This window comes from Platichthys flesus, chromosome 2 (genome assembly GCF_949316205.1).
Source record: "Platichthys flesus chromosome 2, fPlaFle2.1, whole genome shotgun sequence".
In the NCBI taxonomy this organism is placed as follows: domain Eukaryota; kingdom Metazoa; phylum Chordata; class Actinopteri; order Pleuronectiformes; family Pleuronectidae; genus Platichthys; species Platichthys flesus.
In genome coordinates this window covers 29666803-29674302 of record NC_084946.1, presented here as the reverse complement: position 1 = coordinate 29674302, position 7500 = coordinate 29666803, and positions in this window count along the sequence as shown.

Here is a 7500-nt window from a genome sequence, read left to right as displayed (position 1 = left end):
CATAGATATTCCATTTTTGTATATCAGTGGCATTACAAATTACAAATTTGACAGGAGATATTCCTTTACACAGAGAAAACAAAATGTTACAGGAAAAGAGATGAAATTAAAAATTCCATAAAGAATTCATATCTTTGGAAGGTTTCATGACTGAAATTAAAAGGGAAAAAATCCCTTCAGCTCAAATAAATGTTTGTAAAGATCTTTGTTCTTCTAGAAAGTCAACATGTCATCATTCACAGCCACTGAGCGACATCAGTGATGACACATATTTAACTGAACATTTTAATTGATTTTAAAAATGAATAAATGTTCAGTTGAGTAGCTGTAGAGGAATATACGGTGATGTTATTGATGCAAACATGTCGAACTGGGTTTGAAGTGCAAGCTTGAGTATAAGTTTAGTTGACCTGAAAACATCTGTGTTCCCAGCAGAGATATTGGAAAGTTGCACAATGTCAGGATTCATCTTAGTCAAACTTTAATCGATAAAGTAATTCTATGTTTATGCAAGAAAAATCGATTTAGAATTTCAGGACTCAAATGTTTTCATTCTGAAAAATTTGTGTGGCTTTTCTCTGGATCCTTGAATATCAGAGTGATTGCAGACGATCACCTGCTGATTCCTTCTGATGTGGAGACGATGGTCTTGACCTTTGAGACATCAGGGGTCGTGAGGACTAATCCCTCGTCTGTCCTCATCCTTCCTTCAATCAATATCTATGATGAAAGAGAGAGAGGTTCTGGTGTTACAGCTCTGAAACAAACCTGGCGGCACCGAGGACTCGAACACACATGTGAAGCTCAGGTTCCCGCATTCAGGAAGAAGAATACGTTACTGTGACCTGTAGGTGGCGCTATGACTGATTGTATAATGTCACGCGTCCCAGGCAGATCTGAATCGTAATCATTTTTGTATATATCTGTACATGGAACATTGGAGGAGCAGTTTTTGTAAGATGTGCAGTGGGGGTTATGAGGGCCGTGGTCATTAACTTAATCCACGCCCACATTCAAACCCAATTTATCTGGGAGAAATTTAAACAATATAATAATTCATTAAATCAGGTTCCTCACATCGGTCCACTGCAGCTCTACAAGTTCTTGAAAATGTATAAAAGTCCTGAAATCATTTTATCAGTGATTTCTCACCATCTCTGATCAAATTATTTCAGTTCATGTATATCAAAACATAAATATGAGCATAAGTATCCGAATCACATTAGCAATGATGGACAGTTGTGAGCTGAATTCATCAATATACATATACTTATAATTCTAAACATATACATGAAATGTTGCATCAAAAACTAGATTCATATTAGAAGCAGCACCTTGTTTTTAGGTAACTGCAGAAAATGGCAAAGTCAAGAATAAATGTTTTATGATTGAAGATATTTAGATAAAGAGCTGATGAAACCAGACTTTAAAGAGATTTTAGGAAACCATCAGAACACTGTCATTAAAGAGAATATAGATATTTGCTGTGGCTGTGATCAGGAGAAGTTTGATGTAAAATCACAAATATCTGCACTTTGTAAACAGCTGGAGGTCAAATGAAGTTTACAGAGCGAGAGTTTCTCTATTTCAGTTTCTATCTTCAGCTGAAAACTTTAAAGAATCACCTGTTAGCTCAATTACTAAAATGAAATGTTCAGATTCTCAGGCAGATGAAACTTTGGTTGTGTAGATTAAAACAAGCTCATTCTCTCTCCGAGTTCACAGGAGCGAAGACGAGCAGAGAGTCAGATGTAAAGCATCAGATAAGAGCAGCTTCCTTTCAGCCGGAGGATATGAATCATAACGTTGATAGAATATCCAGCGGAGGAGCCGAATTAAATTGTACCTGCTGAATCATAAACAGAGATAAAAAAAAACAACAAAAATAAAGGCCATGCCTGAATACATATGAGGAAGCAGACTTCAAACTCTAGATTTGCCCCAGACTTCCTCTCATCAGACACAATACATGAGAATGGATTGTGTGTGCAGGCCGATGGAAACTAATCAGGAGCTGACATGAATTCATGTGCAGGAGTAGAAACTGATTCCGGGTCAGGACGGTTTTCTGAGGCTGAAGAGAAGTAGAGGAAGTCCCTGTGTCACTGATCAGTTTGGTTTTATTGTGTATGACTAAAGTCTTATGTTTTGAAAATTATATCAAATTAACACTAAGGAAAATAACATGTATTTTGCAGTAAAGGGACATTGAACACAGATAACATGGTTTTCACTTTGAGAACAAAACAAACACGATTCATGTTAAACATGAACACAACATGATTGTGGTCTGAACAATAAGAACTCGGTTTGAATACTGACTTTTCAAAATGTCGAAACTCACGAGGAAAACAGCGATCATATGTGTTCATATGTCAAATAATCATTTATATCAAATTGTATTGTCTCATTGGGCTTTAAAGAGACACATTTCCTCCCTCAGCTGCTGAGCACAGGTCTCAACTTCACACTGGATTTTAATTCCATAACGTTAAAGCTGCCACCACTGGCCCCATTGTTCCCTGGAGCGAGAGGAAGCTGCAGTGGGAGCAAAAGAAGAATCTGTGATGTGTTCAGACTGGGACCAGTCCGATACAAATCTGACTGGTCCAGTGTTTGTTCAGTTTGTATTTAACCCTTCAGGAGCCTGCAGCTTCTTGGAGATGTGATTGGAGGAGGTTTTGAACTGTGTCTCTCAGTGGTCAGTGTTTGAGGGATTCATCTCAGCCGTGATTCCATCGGTACAAACCGAGCACAACACGAGGCTGAGCCCAACTTCACTGCTGTTGTGTTAGTATGGGGCCTGTTGTGTGGAGTGTCTTCAGGTTACTATGAGTGTTACTTTGTTCTCACTTTGAAGCAGTGGTTATTACAGTTTTGTGTGTTCTTGATTTTGCTTTGTCGTTGGTGGATTCTGGACCTGATCTGATTGCACAGTTAGTCCGACAGAACCGTGGGTCTGGTTTTAGCCACAACACGTTTTGGTGATGAGGGCCGACCCCGGTGTGGACGAGCTGTAAACAACAACACTGATCTTTCCACAGCAGTGTTTATACGTCTTGTCCCGCCTCCTGCTGCTCTACAGGCTCCGCCCCTGCTGCTCTACAGGCTCCGCCCCTCGCCTGGAAGCTCCCACATGTTCCTGTATGAACAAGTCGGACCCGACAACCTGCTGCTTCACAAACACCAACTACACAACATGTCCAGACAACATTCTGAAATCCAATTGTAACTCAAACTGATTGGGCAGCCCTGTGTGTCCAACACAGGGAGTGGATCAACCTGGTTGGATGTGACACGACCTTCACAGTCAGAGTGTGGAAGAAGGAAACTGGGAGCTGCTAAACTGCAGCCAGTCACCAGGGGGCGATATATATGATTTGGCTTCACCCATCTGATTGACTCTGATTTAGATCCCAAGGTTTATATTTTAAAGACAATGAAGACATGTATTTGTATTGTAAGTGGATGTGTCTGTTTATCATCCACTCTACACACTGTGTTGTGACCCCCTAACCCTGTTGTGTAGATTTCTCTCATGAATACAGACGACACATGAAGTGTTCTGGGGGAAAGTTATAAATCGTCTACTTTCCCTCTGGATGACCCAATTACTTGAGAGAACTGAGCGATGACTCCGATCTGAGGTCATCTTAGCTGGTTGACCTTCAGACCGAGCTTCAGTCTGCTTTTCAAAGAGCTCCAGGTCCCAGGGGCCTCGCTCCACATCAGTATATTGACTCACAGGAGCCTTGGGAAGCTCAGATGATTATCAAGGAGTCAATAAACTCTGACCAAGGCTGGTTCTGAAGAGCAGGATGGGTTAGCCTGTGGAAACAAAAACTGACTTGAACTTTTACTAGACCTCAGAGAAATACTCAGTTCAGACATTGATGATCCTGAGTGAAGATCATATCCCAGTCCAACAGTAGGTTCTGTGAGGAGAAGCCGGTCCTGTGTCGTCATCGTTCCATCTTCTAGTCTTCATTTAAAACATCTGGGAAGGTTCACGTGTTTTTGAGAAATGCTTATGTGACCTTTTAATTTGTACTAACCTAATGGGACATGCAGGCAAAATGTCCCTTATACAGAATTTTGTGGGTTTATTTGTTTAGAATTGTATTATTCTATTAGACTCATCTATAAATCTGACAAGGCTGTTTTGTTCCCTAGTAAACAAAACAACATCCAGATCCTCTGAGCACCCGAGAGAACTGTGAACCTCCTCTTCTCACGAGCACAGGAGGAAACCCAGAGAGGCCAGATGACTGCTTCCCATGTGGTGCTGCTCCTGAACTCCTGCTCCTCAAGGCTCCAGAGAAGATCTGACCGAGCTGAAAAATCACTTTAATATTAAATGACAGAAGCTTTCTATAAAAACAGGCTGAGATGAGTGACAGCTGAGACTGACTCCTGATTGGTTGAGGTGTAAGCACTGATACAAAGGCTGCACCAGGTAAACTGTAACTTCATTTGGGAAAAGTGGGAGGAGTTGGAGATGTGTCATCGATTACAGTCATTGGTCACACTTCAAGTTCAACGTGACCTCAACACATTTTGTTCAAATCATATACTTATAATGACCAAATACACAAATGTTAGCATTATGCTACCTCGCTAACCTTGAGACGACAGAGACTCACCTGCAACTCATCAACAGGACCCAGTTGGTATGAAGACCATGTCCACATGTCCACATGTCCCCACATGTCCACATGTCCACATGTCCACATGTCCACATGTCCTAATGTGGATGGCACTCTCGGAGAGCTTTGATATCTTTCACTGCAGCCTTCACTTCCCTGCAGGGCCGTGATAGCTCCTTTGTATTTCATGCTTTCATTTTACATTGACCGTCTGTAGCCTCAGAGACACTTCAGCTAAATGAGTTCTAACTGTTCTTTGAAGAACCATTAGCACTTTAAAGAGCTAACGGTTATTATTCTATCAGCAGTTAGAACTGACTGATCCATTATGAATTTGAACCTTTGGAGTTCATTGTCAAATCAGCTGTTTCCAGCAGATAGAACATGTCTCCTGGGGACCTTCAGCAGAACCTTGAGTTTAACAAACACAGCACATGACTGTTTTGTGTGCGACTTCAAACGCTGCCGAGGTGTGTTCAAAGTGAAGGGCTGGTTTTCACAGAAAGACTCAGAACCTGGTCTACCTGCAGAAGCCTCTTTTTAAAGCTGCTTTCATGTAGAGCTCGGCCATGGTGTGGTTGTGAGGAGTCACAGACACGTCTCCCAGTGGTAATGGTTTTACTGGATCATTCACCAGATGAAACCAGTGATCAGAGAGCAGCCGGCTGATCTCCTCCTGGTATTAGGTCTGACCTGCCCCTTCTGGCCTCTGCCTGTCAATGTCCCCCTGTCCATTCTTCAGGGTCCCTCTGTGTATTTATGACTCTTTGCCAGCAACATCTGTCTCATGCTCCATATCTCCAGAACACCCTGAGGCCATTTCTTCAAATTCGGTACAAATGTTCTCTTGGAATCATGGATTAGAATTTGGAGCTCAAGGTCAAAACATCCATTCTGGATATTTATGATTAATTTAAGTCTCTTTTCTAAATGTTCAACTTTTCAGCATTTTAATATCTTATTTAAATGAATTGGAATCATATTCAACCTTCAGCTTTTTGAAATGTGTCGGCTGTTCAGAAACATCGTTGAAGCTTTTGATCATCACCTTCAGATGATAAACTCGTCTGCAGATTTCCGATATTTAGTTTTTGAATAGTTTCTTTATTTGGTTGAGACTGTTGCTGACAGCACATTGTCGAACTTATCAATATTATTGTCATTTTTATCTACGTTGAAAATCCAATCACCTGATCTGTTGAATCACAGCCCTGAGCTTTAGATCAGCCTTCTGTTTGAACAGCACCAGGTCAGAGGGCGGAGCTAACCACCGTGTTATCATGGTCATCCAAGAGATGGAATCATTTTACTTCTCATCTGAAAAGCTTCATTCAACTTCTTGTTTATACAAATAAAATATAATTGATAAGTTCTCTGCTCAAAGATATCAGAACAAGCATTGGCATTTACAAGGTATTTTCAGCAGGAAAGGAATTTTGTCGTTAGAATATGGAGGTCAAAGGTCACAGTGACCTCATAAAATGATGATTGTTATGAGTGTTGAACATCCGGAGGGACTAAAACTGCTCTGATTTGAAACCACTGCAGAGCAATGATTCTACATGACATTACATTACCAAATGAAATGTAATTCTAATAAGGACACTGTCCCTGTGTTCTGAGGTCAGGTCAGAATCGTGCAGGGTCAGACTGAAAGAAGGAATGAGTGTGTGTGTGTGTGTGTGTGTGTGTGTGCAGATCTCCAGGTGAACCAGGGAGAGGGAACTGAGACTATCTGGCCAATCAACTCCCTGGATTCAAGCTGCAGAGCTGCAGAGACTCATGACTCACTGGACAGAGCCAAGCTGACGAGCTACAAACTGCTGGAGCTTCAAGTTAAGAGTTTGGTGAGTTTGTGTTGGTCCTGGAGGCGTGGACATGTGTCAGAGTGTGTTCACCTCGATGTCATGTGTCCATCAGATTGAAAACCTGCGTCTACTGAGAGTCATGTGACGCGGGAGTGACCGGTGATCTGATCCAGTCACAGACAGAAGCCAGATGTTAGTGGCTTTTTGAAAAAGGGGTCAAATTACATTTCAAATTCTTTCTTTGGCTCTCTCTCTCTCTTTGGTGGATTAATGCGATTCCTATCTCTCTGTATTCCCTCCATCTTTCCATCTGTCCTTTCACGTCTCACCTCGTTTCACGGTGAGAAGATGTTGCAGCTGACACTGGGGACAGGAGGAGGTGAAGCATCGTCCCTCCATCCTCAGCCTGCTCTCTCTCCTCCTGCTCTCCGATGAGACTGCTCCCTCGAGTCCGAAGCCAAGTGGTCTCTTCCATTACGAGTCCAGGACCTGACAGACAGCATCACTTCACCTCCAGTCATGTGACCTTTATCTCTCCCTCAGGTGACGTCTCCCCCCCGCCTGCCTCCATCCACCATTACAAACACGTTTCTCAGGAATGCACCCGCTTCATCCTTTGTCTCCTTTTCTTCTTCTTCCTTTTCTTCTTCTTCCTTTTCTTCTTCTTCCTCTCTGACGACATCTTATCGCTTCTTTCTTGTGTAATTTTCTCTTCTTACTGGTTATTTTGTACCAGTTTGAATAGAACAAACTAAACTTCAGGAGCAGGAGAGTGTTATCAATGGACTTGGGAGTTGGGAGTCTGACTTCACTCGCTCGCTTATATTTTGAATTGCTTTTCCTATGTATGTTGTATTTATTGCGTTTTTATGTTTCTATGTTCATGTTCATTGTACCAACAACCAGAGCAAATTCCTTGTAGGTGTAAACCTACTTGGCAATAAAATACTTCTGTTTCTGATTCCCCCGCTCAACGTCGTGATCTCAGCCATTGTTCAGATCAGCCTGGTCTGGAACTTTCCAGAGAAGCTGTAAATCTCATCAGT